The sequence below is a fragment of the Aquila chrysaetos genome, chromosome 9, assembly GCF_900496995.4.
Source record: "Aquila chrysaetos chrysaetos chromosome 9, bAquChr1.4, whole genome shotgun sequence".
NCBI classification, from domain to species: Eukaryota; Metazoa; Chordata; class Aves; order Accipitriformes; family Accipitridae; genus Aquila; species Aquila chrysaetos.
In genome coordinates this window covers 39,968,034-39,984,190 of record NC_044012.1, presented here as the reverse complement: position 1 = coordinate 39,984,190, position 16,157 = coordinate 39,968,034, and the positions used below count along the sequence as shown (strand labels likewise).

The window sequence follows — 16,157 nt, the reverse complement described above, 5'->3', positions numbered from 1 at the left end:
AGCAGCCGGACCCCTTGAAGTACGCGGCAATCTCTCCTTCAGGCGCTTCGCGAGATGCTGCCGCGGGCCGTCCTTGTCGGCCCGCCCCCCCACCCTCCCCGGTGCCCGGTTACCGCCAGCCGACAGGTAAAGCCGCGGGACTGCCGGGCGCCCGGCTCCGGACACCGGCTCCTCCACCCGCCGCTCGCTCGACCTTGGCGGGGGAGCCGCTCCTGCGGCCGCGGCACCCGGCGGGCTTCGCCGCCTCCTTTCCCGCGGCGGCCGGGAGCCGTGGCGGGGCGGGGGGGGGGGGGGGGAAGGCTGGGGGCCGCCGCCGCCGCTCCCGCCCCGCGCCGCCCGCGCCGCCCTCCAGGGGGAGCCGCTGCCGCCGGCTCCGCGCCGCCGGGCTGCCCGCGTCCTGCGGCGGAGGGCGCCGCGGGGCGGGAGCGGGGGCAGCGCCCGGCGGTGGGCCGGCACCGCCACACGCCTCCCGGGCGCGGTCGGAGAGGAACGGAGCGGAGCGGAGCCCCGAGGGCAGGTGGGTGACGGCGATGTCGGCGCGGCCGGGTTTCCGCGGCGAGGGGCAGCGCTCGGGGAGGAGCGGGACGCCCGCCCCCGGCTCCCCCCGGCCGGCCGGGGAGGGCTGCGGGGCTCGCCCCGGTGCCTTCTCCCGCCCGGGCGAGCGCGGGCGGGCCCCGGAGTCCCGCCGGTGTACCCCGAGCCCGGCCGGCGCCGGCCGTGGGAGCCGCCGCGGGCAGCTCGACTTCCCTCGCGTCCTTCGCGGCGGTCCCCGCTCCCTCTCCTGCTTCTTGCCGCGAGTTTTAAAAGCGGCCGCCCGCCGCTCGCTGGGTGCCGCCTCACCCCCTGCCCCAAGACGGAGGCGATTTTTCTTTGCCACCGCTTTCCCCTGCCCCGGCTCGGATGGGTTTTCCACCGCGGAGCCGGCGTTCTGCACCCCGTGCTGATTCCCAACTGTCAGTCCGCCGACACACCCCCGCTCTCCGAGATGTTTGCTCCACGGATCTTCCTTCAAACATCAAGCGCTGGACTTTGCCCCCCCCCTGCACCCAGCCCTCCTCCTAGCCCTTCGGCTGATATTTGTGCTTGCGCTTTATGATAAAATAGCGATTCCACAGGAGCAGCCTGCATCCTGTAAACTTCTCCGCAGCGTTTAACAAAGGAGATTTCTATGCACTTCGCGGTCGCGCTAAGGGAAAAAGGGCCGGGACCGAATAGATGGCATTAAACCTGTGCGCAGTCTTACCCCGTTCCTTGCCGCTGAAAGCCCTCGCCCTGCCTCATCTGTGCCGAGCGCCTGAAACTGTTTTTCAGCGGCGTCCCGTCTGCTGTGCCTGGGAGCTCTCTAAGCCTTGGTACCCAGCGAGTACCTTAGTGGAGCTGCCAGTCACAGAGGGGCCTAATATCTCTGCGCTGGGAGGAGAGGGCAGCTGAAGAAAAAGGGCAACAGGCTGCGAGGTGCTGGTTGTCTCGTGGGCGAGAAGCCTTTCTGCCCTGATGGACAGGGCTCCGGGGCCCTGCCAGGGTGACCTGCCCTCACGGAGGTGCAGGCAGCCCATCCTGGAAAGGTGCATTAGGCAGCAGGCGCGTCCCTGCTGCGTACGTGGGGATGCTCCTGGGAGGAGATTTTCCTGCATGGTCGTTTGCGTGGTCTAGGAGTCGCCCAGAAGCACCACGGTTGCTTTAATGCTCTTCTGTGTCCCGGCGCTGCATGAGCTTGGGCTGAGTTTGGAGCGCAGAGGTATCGCAGGCTTTGCTATAGGTTGAAAGTAGTAAAGGTGGTCGAGCACCCTCTTCAAAACTGCCTTGGGCAGAGGGCCCGCAGAAGGGTTAACTTAAAGAGAACAACATGACTCACTTAGTAAATAGCAGTTAATAGAATTGCCATAACTACTTAAAATTATTTTCCGAAGCAGATGGTCAACTATTAGATAACTCGATCTTTGGATGTATTTGTTTTCAGATTTCTTATCAGGCTCGTAAGTCCCAGACCTGTGTAACTCAAGAACTGTAGTAATTGATAAATTCATTCTTCTGCACGAGAGAAACTGACAGAATGAAAGAAAGCACGGCCAGCTCCTGCTGTTAGAGAGGCATCCCCCAGAGCATATTGCCCAAGTGAAGCACAAAAAGATTAGATAAAGTGACCAACGGGGATGTGAGAAATATTTCAATTGAATTAGATCTGTGGAAGAAATACCTTAGTTCGAATCTCAATAAAAAAGTCAATATAAATGTAATCACATATTACAAAAATACTATGAAAATGAAATCCTGCCTAATGTGGCAAATGGATTAAATTCTGAATTAACCAGGAAAGCTACGAGTCTCTGAATTTGTAGAGAAAACACGTGGGTACAAACTGCAAACATGTATGTGTGTATATAAAATAAAAAAGACCTATTCCAGGGTGCGGGAAAAAAAAAAAAAAAGGCGGCAAGCGGGTCTCCTTTTTAATGCTGTTCAGGTGATGAGTTTGAAATTTACACATGTACGTAATCTGCCTCTCTTTCCATATGTTTTTTTGTACATAAAAAATAGAATCAGCATCATCCTGTGCCGGGTCAGGGGATGTGAGCCCAGTAATGATGTTTTTAGCCTCTGTCCTTCTGTCAGTGGGTGCAAAAGGCACTAGAGATCTGAGCTGAGAAGCCTCCTGCCAGGTCTCCCATGTTTGCATTTCTATTTTTGCTGGTATTTTAATAGGATGTTTCCATAAGGGCTGCTGGCACTATTGTGTTTGGATGTAATCAAGTTCTGAAAGCTATTCATCTTTTTTGTTTAATCTTCAATAATGGATTTTATGTAGAGCCATGTGGTTAAGCCCTCTTAAGAACTACTGGGAAAAGCTCAGTCCAGCAGGAGGTTTGGAGGGACTGGTTTGAATCTTCCCTCTTCCTTCAGTTGTGTTTCTCTGAAGGGTCCGGGCTGGCTGGCCGAGTACATCCCCTTCGATCTTGAGCCTGGCAGCTTTTCCCTCTGGTGTGGAGGGAAAACCTCCCCCTTTACCACTTCCCGTCTGCCCGAGTGACTGATGGCTGTATGATTTGTCGTCTATACAGGATGCTTAAGGCTTCACGGATTTTCCACCACAACGCTTATTGTCACTATGCTTCAGCTCTTCGCTTTGGTTTGACATTTCCGCCCACGTTTTTACACGTGAGGTGGGACAAGGCGTAGTGTGGCTAAACTCTCTCTTAAGAGTTCTGCACAGCTGTGAGCGAGGTGTTTTCCATCCAAAGGCTGGTATCAGCATCTCTCTTGGTGCCCTGTAAAGTTTGTCCTTGTCTTCAGCTTGAACAGATTTCAGCTCTTCTTGTTCATTCTCTCCATCTGATCTGGATGGCGAATAACTCTCTAGGTCCTTCTCTATTGTGTGTTTTCCACCTGAAAATGGAGATGGGCTATTAAAGCTTTCTTTTTTGTTGGACTCTAAGCCAAAATCTAAGAGATCGTGAGCTGTGTATCAAGGAATCGGGGAGGATTCTCACAAGTCAGTGGAGAGCTACTCCCTTTCATCGGGGTCTGGTATTTAGGACCAGAAGGCTCGGTTGCCTCACGGCTCACCTTCAGGTTTTGCATCAGTGCACCTGAACAGCCTTGGTGAAGCTACTTGAACACAATGGCACCTGTTCCTTGCCTCTCTGCTCATTTTAAAAAGGCAGAGAAAGTTGCCTGCCTAATGAGATGCTCGTGTAGCTGAATATCGAGGGTTGGTCTGTTAGGCGTAAAGAACCGGCAGCAATCTGCCTTGGGAGGGCAAGAGGATCTGGGCATATACACAGAAGGTGGTTTAACCTCTGAAGGCTTCAGTTTCCTCTCTAGAATCGGAAGATGCCTCTCCCCTCGCAAGGGTTGCCTCTGTGTCAGGAATAATTATTGGTTGTATTGCACTTTTTTTTTTTCTGAAGTAAATCTCTGTAGATCAGAATGGACAGATGGCACATACAACTCTCAATTATGGAAAATATCCTCAGGAGGTACTTCGAGGTCATCTAATCTATGCCTCTGCCCAAAGGCAGGATCAGCTATGCTTTTGCCATTCATGACAGCTATTTCTCCACCCTGCTCCTAAAAACCTGCGGTGGAGACTCCTTACTTTCCTGGCGTGCAGGAGACGCCCTGATGCCCAGCTTCAACCTCCTTTGCTGTAACTCATGCCTCATCCTGAGCACAGTGGGCAACCCGCAGAGGATCAGCAAAGAGTATTTAGAAGTGCTTCAGCAAATGCAGGTATTTGGTAAACGTGAGCGAATAAAGGTGTGATCTCTTTCACTCCTCAGCTTGTGTTCTGTAAGGCGCAAATCACGTGAAACCTGGCTACCTTGTGCCTGGTACGGCTGGAGATCCTCAGCAGCGTGGGAGGGATGGGGTAGGTAGGCTGCGCTACAGCTCCGCGTGGTGATGCAATTGCAAAGTTAGGATCAAGTTGTTTGGATAAACACACAGCGATGAGGCTGTGAAAAGAGCTAAGAGCCACTAAGTGCTTAAGAGAGTTCAGAGAAAAGCCAAATGCGACACGATGGCTTCTGTAAAACTTACGTGTTCGGGGTGATCGCTGCTGTTAGGCAAAAGCGTTAACAGTGCTGCGGTATGTGTTTGAGCGCGAGCTTTGTCCCTTCCTGTTCGGGACGCCTAGGGCTTGATATGGGTGCTATAAACAGACATCCAGTGCTATGTGAGACATCCCAATGGGGCTGGCAGATAACAGGATAGGACCAGAGCGAGGCGCGTGCCTTTCTGAAGTGACAGCAGAGGCCCAGGCGATAGCTTAGAGCGCTTTAGACCCTGCTATTCACTTATACTGAAGCAACTAACACAAACCATATCAGTTTAGTTTATGACTTGTTCTGGAGAAAGGTAGCTTTTCATCACTGGTCCTGTTGGTTGATTATTAAAAATTACCAAGTAGCATAAAATACTATGTATATTATGTAAAGTATATGCAGATGCCATTGTAGAAGATACGCAAGGAGCCTCCTTGCCCAGAAAGCAGCAGTAAATCTTGAAATTTTATGTATGATTTGGGGCTCTTGCTGATGTTTTTTTGATTTTTGTTTTTTGAAAAGTTACACATTTTAAGCCCAAATAAGTAATTTGTTACAACTACAAACGCAGCGGTGGAAGGCAGGGTTTGAAAAGAAATGACAGCTACAAGACAGATTGTATTTATCTTAGATGATAAGTCAGGGGTTGCATGCAGTAGGTTTATCACTATCTGGCAGGTAACAAGATAAAGTCCAGGTGTTACATAGGGACGTGGAAAGACCTGAAACGGGAATAAAGCATACTTTACATTGCATTTTTAGGGAACATTTGCAAACAATGCATCTGAGACAATGGAGAAGTTAGCGGGGAGTGAAACTTCTTGCAGGGATGGTTTGAGCCAGGGACAGGGGGAGGGAAAGGCATACAGAGGATGAGGGAATCTTCCTGTCCCTCTCTGATACAAGGAGAGGAAAGGGGGGTTTTCCTGAAGCTTTGGAGACGTGACAAATGACATGCTGGGCTCCTGTCTGTATGTCGATTAGCATTTGTGATTGCACTCAAATCCAGGGTGGAAGGCACTCAGGCATACTCAGGAGGCCTCTAGCACTTGCAGATTGGGGCTACTTTATCTGCTGGCTAGCTGAGATGCAGCATTCTCTGTCTCCTTGTCCCCTGTGTTTATCCCAGGTGACGCTCACAGCGACAGTTGTGGCTCCTTGTTCGGCAGCTCTTCGAGGAGGGCAGGAGAGGGATTGTTCGCTGGTGGAACCATTCGAAGCTCAGCTGAACCAGAGCCAGCGTCAGCTGGGGGTCACGTCTGCGTATCTCCCCGGGCAGAGTCCCTCATCCATTTGAGTGAGTAATGCTGTTGAACAGAGGGAAGTGTAATTTAGTCTCATTCTGCTCTTCTAATGCGTCCCTTTGGGAGTGGTGAGGTTTGCACTATTTTCCCTGTTGGAAGTTTCTTTCCTCAGTTAGTATTCAGACCGCAGAGTGTCTCCCATTTTTCTCCTGGTTTTGCTTCTTTGGAGCTATTTTGGTTTGGGTTTAGACTGTTGTTGTGTTCTCCTCTCACTTCTTGTCTCCCCCCCCCGCCTTTTTTTTTTCTTACTAGGGGAGCATAAGTGTTTCTGCTCTCTTTGCCTGTTCTGTAATGTTGGCCTGTTACCCACATCACTGTTCTTGTACTGGGAAAGTCCTCTACAAACTGGCCTATCATTTTGGTTATTGAGGTTTCCCCAGAGTAGGATTGTCAGATCCTGGTATGAGTCAGTTGTGGAGGTTCAGGAGTTAAGGGAAGTAGGCTCTTAAATATTATATTCTGCGGTGATAACAACTTTGGTTTCAGTATGAGATCCATATACTTGGGCAGAGACTGGGATTTTCCATAGGAAACATTTCTCAGGATAAAAGACAGCTAAGAGGTATGTGGCTCTTTAATACAATCTTCATAAGAGAAGCACGTGATTTGAAATTGATTTGAATAATTACAGTTTCCACATACGTCCGATCCACAGATCAGTGCCCAGGTTCAATGGGACGATGGAAAATAACATCAGACTGACTTGGGCTGGCACCATTACAGTTCCTGGAGCATGTGCGGGGAAGCACATTGAATTTTAAGAAGTTTCTTAAGTGTTCTGCAGCCTGGATTTTTGGCAAAAAATGACCTGTGCTAATGGCTACCTAGTCGGTGATTCCTTAAAATACCCTGATTCCAGAAAGTGCTTCCCTCCCAGAAATGAGGCCTCTTTAGCTGGACCTGTTAAAACTGAGGTGCCTAATTTTGTCAAACACCTAAAAAAACCTTAATCTTTTGGTTTATGTCATCCTGTGTCTTGCTAAATGCTGATCTGAACTCTGCTTGACCATTACGATTCATTTAGGGGTATAACATGGGTAGACATAGAGGATTCTGGTGGGTTCGATGTAGTTACGTGATTCTTTTTCTCTGATACAACTGTCTGGTGTCAGCTCTTGCAGGATATAGAAAGGTAAGAAGCTGTATTCATGGGCTGAAGACTGGAAAGAGGATTCATTGACAGGTTTTTTTGTCCCTCCTGCCCAGTTCCTAAAGGGAAATCTTCCTTTTCCTCCATGTAGCCACAGTACAGCCTAGCTGTATGATTACAGCAGGCAAGAGATGGACGCAGTCCACTTGGGAGAAACTGTCCTAAAGTCTTGGGGATGTCTGTTCTGGGCACCTCCCTGGGACCCATCTCTGCTTGGCTGATATCTTTTGTGTTTGGAGTCAAATGCCACAGTCCGTAAGGAATTTGCCTTGGGAATCTTTTTGGTTTATCCTTGTTCAGCAAGGTGTGAGGATCGTGGTTGTCATGCATTTGAGAAATGATTGCGGGCTTCTTTACAGCTGGAGCTTTTTATGATCTTGTATTGTGCAGAAACTGTAAAATATCTTAAGTTTTCGTGGGAGAAAAGGGCCGCTTCCCAAGCGTGGCAGAGGTGTCTCTGTTGCAGTGGGGTACTTGCTGCTGCTCTCCTTGCCTTTCTGCCTCCTGTAGACAAGCACACTAACTCATAAACAGCTGGCAAGTCTGGTAAAATGTTTTCTAAAGTGATTTAAGAATGGCTACTGGTTCTCCAGTGCAATGGTTTGATGTAGAAGGAGAGAAACTGATGACTAGAAATGTCATTTTCACCAGCAGTTGCATGCTCTCTCCGCTCCAGAACCTCAGCATCTCTGGCCTGAGCAGTCAGAGGAGGAAGCGGGCAGAGGTAGCAGGCTGTTACTTGCAAGCGGATGTGCTTTACCACAGCACAAGGACTTAGGAAGTGAAGGAAGGACTTCGTTAGAGTCCTCAGAGCACCAGCTAAACACTGAGACTTTGGGATCTGTAAGCAGTGACACTGGAGAGTTCTTAATAAATCGGATTATAATCAAGGACTTGGAAAAAAAGAAAAAAAAGTCACTTTGAGTACCTCTAGAAAGGCTTGCATTAGCATGGCTGACTGTGATAGTGAAAATGCAAGTCACTTCGCAAGAGTGACAGAAGTATGGTGCAAGTCATAGCAAAGAGAAGAGGGAGGGACAAAGTAAGGGCATGTGGCCTTCAGACATCCTCAGAGCATCAACTCCTCCTTATCCACAGAGGGTGGCAGAGTCCTAAAAATGTCTTAAATAGCTTTGAGACTGAGACAGAAACACTAACGGGATGATGAGGCGTGACACGGAGCAAATAAGCATTAGCAAGTCAGGGTAAGTACCTTAAAAAATGGAAGAGGGAAAGTTGCTGGAAACGAACTAAGGAGGCAGAAGATGTCTTATTGTGGCTTTTGCCCGCTTTTGGGATGAACACACACCACCAGCTTTGTCACTCTGTCTAAATGCTTTTTCACTGGTTTGACAAGCTAAGGTGAAATGCGTTGGGTAAAACATACCGGTGCACAGCCTGGGGGTGCGAGGGGCCGGGACAAAACGCTGGGGCATGGGAAGAAATTGGGTTTCTTGCGTTGGCCGAAAATCAGCGCCGGTATTGCAAGGCACGGGGAGCACACGGTCAATCTCTGTGATTGAGCCAGCAGTGAACAGCCTGTATAGTGCAAACGGCAGTCGGCGAGGTGGGCTGTGCGGGGGCAGAGGGTGGGTGAGCTCTGGGGGTGTTTGGACAGGCTCTGCTGCTGTGTCGGCGGGGTAGGCTCTGTGGAGGTCGGGCTGAGTGCTGCTGCTGTGTCACTGCTTCAAGTGATAAGAGAAGGGAGCAAGCTGGGGAGGAAGGATGCGATGAGCTGTGTTAGCAACCCGATGGAGGCTTGACTGCTTTTCATACTGTGGGTGGGTATGAGCCAAACAACTTGGGTGGTAATGGGAGCTTCATTGTGAGTCCTCAGTAATAAACCTTGCTCAGAGGGGTCAGCGTATGAGCCATGGATGAGCTAATGCAGTGAGACAGCTTTGCTTTGGCTCAGAGGCAGGTAGAATTTGCTCATCTCTGTTCAAGTTGTACAATGCCTTCATCAGGATAGGGAAGGACAGCTGGGGAATCATTTTAAGTTACATGGAGAGAGTTGGAAAGAGTTACATTCCTTCTACTGTAGAAGATAGGATGTTGGTTGACCTGGTACAACAGCACTCTCTGCACCGGAGTAGAGTGAGGTTTTGTTTCGCTGGCGGAGCTTACGCAAACGTTATTTGCAACCTGCAGAAGGATGGTGCTCGGAGGAGAGGGAGCAGGGCTCGCAAGGCCTGGTGGAGAACAAACCTGTAGTTAAAGGCGGCAAATAGGGTTTGGGAACAACTGGATAAAAATGCAGGAAAATGAACAGATGTACCCAATTCTCAACTGCCTGTCTGGAAACTTCATACAGAAATGAGAGGTGAAGTCACATCTGGAGAGAAGTTACTCCATTATTTTAAAATATACCAGAATGGATGCATTAGCAATATGATAAATATTTTCAGAGCAAATTCCTCCCTTGCCTGTATTCCTCAGTGGGTCACCTCTTCTTGATATCCTGTTTCCTCATTTCTCTTATTTTGTTCTTGAAGGAAATGTTCCTTATGTATGAACACAGCTGGCTTTAGTAGGGCTGTGGGGAGGCAAAATTTGCTTTTGAGCTCTTCCCTCACACAGGAAAGGAAAACTAGCTCCTCAGAGACATTGTGGATGATATTGGCAGTAGTAACTTGTTTCGGGCCATGGTACATGGTTTTAATTACGCTTTTTTACATGTCTGTCTTATGAAAGCTTATCCAAATGCTCTATTTTTTATTTTTGGAAATACCACTGTAGGTAAATCAGCATCATCAATCCTGGATACAAATGGTTTGCTCAAAAATCCAATGTGTTTCGGTGCCTTTTGGCAATATATCATGATGCCTGCTGCTCAGTGAGACTTTACTCTAGTGAGCACAGGGGAACCTTTTCCCTTTTGTTTGTTTGTTTGTTTGTTTGATCTGGCTTATTTAACTGCTGGTCATTCAGCCTTACTTAGTTTTGCCCTCCCTGGCTTTTTGTGACCATTAGAATGGGAATAATTACTGTGAGGTTTTTTCCTTGCTTTTAAACATTTATAACATCCACTTAGGAAAAAAAAAAAGTCAAATGCATTCTGTTCTAGTCTTGTCTTCCGCTACTGCAATAAAAATTAATCCACTTCTAGCACTTGGAGGGCAGGAGGCAAAGCTGAAATAATTGGGTTTGGATTAGCCATTCCTATTAGCCAGCCTATCTGTGTTATGACCTTTTCTTGTTGTCCAGTAGGGTTTCACTTTTGGGGCATTTTTGTTTTGTGATTTTTCATATGACGTATAAGGAGGAGAAGAGAGACGTGGGACAGGCTTCAAGGACATGATTTTATTATGCTTTTTGTTGCTGTCACTGCTGCAGCGGTATGGATGTCTCTAGTAATCCCCTAGTTGATAAAGACTTTACACCCAGATTCACCATGCTTGTTCTTGCTGTGAGCATAGCCTCCTTTTTCGGCCTGGACTGCAGCAGAGATGGAAATGTAAAGCAGATATGTTGTCCCTCGTCCCCATTTCTGAACTGAAAGACAAAGATCAGGGGCAGTACAGATCTCTGAAGAGCCATTTCTTTAGCCTTCACTAGCGCGTGGAGTGAAGGTTTTAAGTCTTAGAGGGCTGCTGCTTTCCTGTAAAAGGACATTAGACCAAGTTTAGCAAAGCTGAAGCCCTCATTTTACTCAGTATTTCTGGAGAATTTGCAAAGCCAATCCAGAAACCTTGTTACCCCACTGTAGGGTTTACACTGGAGGAAGACTTCACTCCCCAAATGGAGACAAATGGAGTGCTTCAGAAGATCCTTGGCCCTGCACTTTTTGCAGTCAGAGCGTCAGTGGCTCAGATGATGTTTTGGATAAAGTCCGAAATGATCCTCTGGAAGGGTCAAACTGTCATGTGGAGCCCCTTGATAGAACAAGGATTTCCAGACATCCCCATGTTCTGCACTTGTATGAGTGTCCCTGCAGGCAGGTGTGCAGGGCACTGGGCATCTGTAATTCCAGGGAAGGTTGAGGGAAACTGCAAGTGCTCCAGGTACCTGAAAACCAAGAGCATGTTCTGCTGATAGTTTTGCCTGCTTTGTTTCACTTGTATCCTTTGTTAACAAAGAGCAGTCTAGAGGGAAATAGTCTATTATTAATATTTAATTTCCTCCTATTACAGTAAGCAGATGACCTAAAAGATCATTTAGCCAGCAGCCAATAATAAAGCAAATAGGGGAACCAGAAAAAGTACGTCTTAGTTAGATGGGTGATGCCTCCTTCCTCCTCTCTTTTCCTGCCCCACTCAGCCACGTCTCTTCATCCTTAGATAGGAGGCAGGAGTGGGGCTGCTCTCTGACAGCTCTAAGCACGCTGGCTTCGTGTGAGCAGTCAGGGACATGGGGAAGCTGCTCTACCTGAAGTGTTCATAAAATAGCAAACTTCAGAAAGGAAACCATTTAGCAACGCAGAAAAGTGCTACTGCTGCCTTCCCTATCATTCTCTCCGAAAGGACAGCTGTTTTCATTATGTTTTACAGCCGGAGTGTTTTACAAATTTGTGTGCTGCCTGTGAGCACATTGGCTCATTTATTGTGACTTGATCCTCTAAAGAAATGGGGAGAGACAAGATTTCTTAGAGTCTTTGATTGAAAAGATAGGGAGATTCTCTTTGAGCTGAAGGGATTTCAAAGAGAGGATAAAAACTGACAAGCATCTCCCCCTCCAGGCTTTGGAAAGTAGGAAACATGATTTAGCAGCACCAATTTTTCTGCTTCCAGCCATGTGTGAATTCAAGCGTTTTCCTTAAGGGAGTTCGGTAATCTGTACGGGGCTGGTACCTGGGAAGGGTCGCGCTGTCAAAAGGAGATGCCAGATTGTGATCTGTGGAATGAGCCTCGATGAAGATTTCCCCGCGGCCTCCTGAGCTGCCTGCCGCCTTGCTTACCCTGTCCCGAAGCAGACAAGGAGAAAGCAATCCTCTCTGGAGCCCGGGGAAGCCGCAGACTGTCACCTACGTGCCCGCAGACCGTCCTGGGTGCCCTGAGGGCTGCTGATCTCCTGGAGATTTTGCTAATATCTGAGAGCAGCTGTCAAACTGAAGTGTCACAGACGTCATATAGGTCAGCCTGGCACGCAGAGGGTTTGTTTTCTCTGTTACCAGCGTGACGGAGTGTGGGCATCCAAAACCGGGATGCCTGATCTCCGCCTGAAGGGGCCAAGAGCAGGAAATGAGCTTGAGGCGGGTGATTTGGACCAAGCAGTGGCCAAGGGCTCACCTCGATGCTTTTGGCACTTGGGAGAGAGAAGGGGCAACACCTTAGTCCAAAGCCGACTGGAGATGCCAAACAAAAGCTTGCTTAGGCTCCAGTGGTGAACTGCTTCATGGGAACGTGCTGTTCAGATGCTTTATTGAATTTTCAAGGAGCAGTTTTTCATTGGGGCTGAAATATGAGAGAGAACAGAGTGTTCCAAGTCACTAAAAATGAACAGAGCAACAGCTTTACAGGTTTGCGAGTGGCAAAAAAGGTTTATTTAATAATGAGGAAAAGGCCGGAACATAGCCCAGGGTATCAAGAAGGAATTAATCCAATTAACAAAATAAAACATGGGCTTAAGAAGAAATACTAATTGTAGCTGTCCAGCAGGTTGTGTGATACAGGTTATTTTTCTTAAGTTTCAAGAAGCTTGCAATATTGATCCCTCAAGGGCCTGAGATGTTAAATATACGCTTTCCAGGTGAGTAAACCAGGTTGTTAATTAATTTTATCTTGTCAGACCTGGTTGCTGAGCCTTTGGGTCTTGCATGAAGTAGATGATTCTATAATAAATTTTGTATTGCCTCTGGATATATGTCTCCTTCTCTAGGTGGTCTGTATTTCATTTTGTCCCTGTGCAGTAAATTTCTAGCCGTATGAGCAGAAAGACTGAGCCTGTTCTTGTTTTAAAGCAAGTTGCAAATACTTGTACAATTAAAGACTTGTTATCATGTTGGGTGAAAGCTATAGCAGGCTGACACTGCAAGAGATGAATGAAGCGAGATGGGTGAGTTTGGGTTGAACGTGGGAACCTCCCGGGTTGTGGCACCTTCTGTAAGTAGCAGGTGAGGCCTCTGATGTGCTGGGGTTGTGTGGCTAATAATTGCTTTTTCTAATGTCAGTGGCAACTACAGAAGTGCTGGCGCTGAAGCAGACGCAAAATGTTTTGTTGTGGCCGGGACACCTGCTCAGCTCTGGTCATTTCTCTTCTGAGATGTGCTGGCTCTGCAGAACTCTCCCAAGTGTTTTCTGGCCCATCTGAGAGCAGAGGGTGGGAGGACATGTTGTCCTCTTCTGGACATAACATCTCACAGATTGCTTCGGAATAAATGGCTAGGGCTTAGGTTGAAGAATCAGGCCACTGTTTGTGAAGGGGACTGGGAAGCAAGGGAATAAACAAATCCAGAGATAAAAAATTCAAATTTAACATCAGACCATGAAACAAACAGTTGAAGTAGAAGGTTAAAAGCTCTGTTGTGTCAGAAAACAGTATGTGATGTGGTCATTAAACTTCAGATTCAGCATTGTGCTTTTTCAGGATACATGCAGAGCTGTAGGCAGTTCCAGCTTTGTCTTTGTGCTGAACTATTAGTACGTGTGGGACCTCCACAGTGTAGGTTTGTCACTTCCCTCCATGTCCTGTTGGAAAGCGAGTTTGAGATGAGCCATTGAAAAGAGTCAGGTTAAACAAAATGCATCTGGGATTAATGTGGATTCATAATCCTACTAAAGGAAGCTCTGAAAAGGTGAAAAATATCCCATTAATTTCACTTTGATCCTCTTCACTGAGGTGTATGTGGTATGAATATGAGGTGCAAGAGCAACGTAGCAGGACTTTAAGTAAATCCTCTCAGCATCAGGATTAATGTGTCCAGTTCTCAGGCTGGCTCCTTTCCAAAAGCGGTTTCTTCAGTCTTTGACTTCATCTCAGAGTAGCTTGTGGGGTGTTTATGGTGGTTTTATTTTACATAGCCATAGTTTTGGTCCAAGTATGTCACAGTAATTTGTTAAATTTTTCTAAACTTGTCCTGACATGGGAGTTTGGTTATGAGCTTGACCTGCATGGAAACATGTGAGCATGTTAGGAAGCAGAGAGGTGTACGCTCCCTGCTCCATTGCCGGAGTATTACCCCGTCACCGTCTCTGCTGCTGTGATGCTAAGGGACACGGGAGCTCGCGCTCCTTCAGAGTCTTCAGGCGCAGCCGTGTCGTACCTCTGACAGGCACACACACTGCCTTTCTCTTAGGGGCCTGTTTTGCCTGCTGCTTCCCTTGTTTCTTGGGGTTTTTTTTCTCCTACCAACTTTTTCCTGTCTTTTTTTCCCCTTTCTTGCTCACACACACACAAAAGCATTGCTTATTTTTCATCTTGCCCTTTCTGTTTTCTCTCCTTCCAGATTTTCTTTATTTCTATCTTATATTAATTCTAATCGCCTTCCCTGGAAGTCAGGCTGGGGTGAGGGAGTTAGTTTTCAGTATCACTGCTTTGAAACAAACCTATTGGGATTTGTAATGGACAATGAGATGCTAGCAGAGTGATGTAGGAGCATGTCACTGACATCCCTGAAATACAAGAAAGCAGAAGCAATCTCTAGGAGGTCAGTGGAAAACTGGAGTTTTTGCTAAAAGAAGATAGACAATATAGAAACTTCTTGGGGTTTTTTGTTCTTCAGAAAAGATTAAATGGATGATCTTTATCTTCCTCTTAATAGCTAGATCACAAACTAATCTCTTCTGTTGATTTCTTCCACACAAACCAAACAAAACACATAAGCAAGATTGCTGAAGGTGGAGAGAAAGCTAGATTTTTGAAGCACATCCAAACCACTAAGAATCATTCACTTTCCTTTCAAATGCAGCATTAGCAATAGAGCTCTAAATCAATGAAAGGTCTAAAATTAGATTATATTCCTGAGATCAGATGTGAATCACAAGTTAATTGTATTTTCTTTTATTATCACTGCCTTTACCCTTTTATTTTATCCTGAGAAATTAGGTTTCTGACTTGAAAACAGAGTGAACTGTGAAGGCATGAAACCCTGCTGGGTTAGACCATACCAGATCACCTGTGGATGGGGTCCCAAAAATATTTTGGTTTGGGGGCTCATGTTGCATCTGAAACTGAGCTCAAGTGATTTATCAGTTAGTGCTGTGTCTCTCTCTCCCCCAGCCCTCTGATGTTTCAAGTAGCCATTTTCTTAAATTAATGAGAAAATATTACTGCTAAAGCTTGCTAAATAAGGTTGAAAACCCACTCTAGAAGTGACAGGGTAGGACAGCAAACAATTCACAAGTGTGCTTGACTGTGGCACAAAGCTCAGGGAACTGTGTTCTCCATTGCTGTATTTTTAGCTGCAACTGTGGTGAAATGCCCGTATCTGAAAGCAGAGGTACGAGGTGACCTGCAAGATTAGTGTGTGAGTGAGGCATGCAAGCATATAGATGATGTGTATCTGTTCATACGAAATGGCAGCTGTAGGGACTATGTTTCCTTGCAAGCGGCACCACCTTTAGTCCCAGATTTGCGTGCATGATCCCGCAGGAACATGAGTGTGTGCTTGAGAGATGACGTTGGCATTGTGCCTATGTGTGTGTTTCTGGGAGAGGTGTGTCTTGGTCAGTGTGTTTCTGGCTGATTGTAGTTGAAAAATGATGCTGACCTGAATCTGTGGATGCAACAAACGCTATGGACAATGCAGGTATAATGAATAAATGGTTTGCTTGTAGGATAAAGATTTACGTGAACAAAAATGATGGCGTTGCAGAGACCCTTGCAGAGAGTGTGCATACTCAGCAGAAAAGTCCTCAAAGATGTCACTGTCTGACATACCTCGAACTATTCTCCCTGCTGCTGATCACGTTGCAGATTCTGTGCGCTTGAAGGAAAGACTGGGTATGGCAACACAGTGGTGACCATACATGCCAGCAACATAACCCCCTTATGAAAGAAGGTTCGTGTCATTGCGGAGCAGGGTATTGGTGCAGCACTTTTTTGTGGCAAAGTACACGAGGGTGGGCAGCACGTGATGGCTCAAGTCTTGTGTTTGTGATCAGAGGGAGACAGGTGTATGTAAAAAGGCTCCTCCACCTTTCCTCTGTGCAGCCACAGCACTTGCCAAGGCGTAATTAGTGGGCTCTCGTGTTTCAGGGCAGACTATTGAGCAGCTGCTAA

At 47.4% G+C, this 16,157-nt stretch overlaps 1 protein-coding gene across 4 annotated transcripts in view; it reads left to right on the top strand.

Moving 5' to 3' along the window:
- The window catches only part of ADORA2A (adenosine A2a receptor), a 33,686-nt gene continuing 17,529 nt past the window's right edge, over positions 1 to 16,157 (top strand). The window contains exons 1-3 of one of the 4 annotated variants that reach the window (XM_041125670.1): positions 1 to 19; positions 5,674 to 5,841; positions 15,713 to 15,936. The gene's annotated coding sequence lies outside the window, so the exon portion shown is untranslated. Of the gene's footprint in view, positions 20 to 443; positions 518 to 1,457; positions 1,566 to 5,673; positions 5,842 to 7,840; positions 8,204 to 15,712; positions 15,937 to 16,157 lie in introns of those variants that run through there. The other 3 variants (XM_041125671.1, XM_030026198.2, XM_030026197.2) reach the window with 3 other exon arrangements.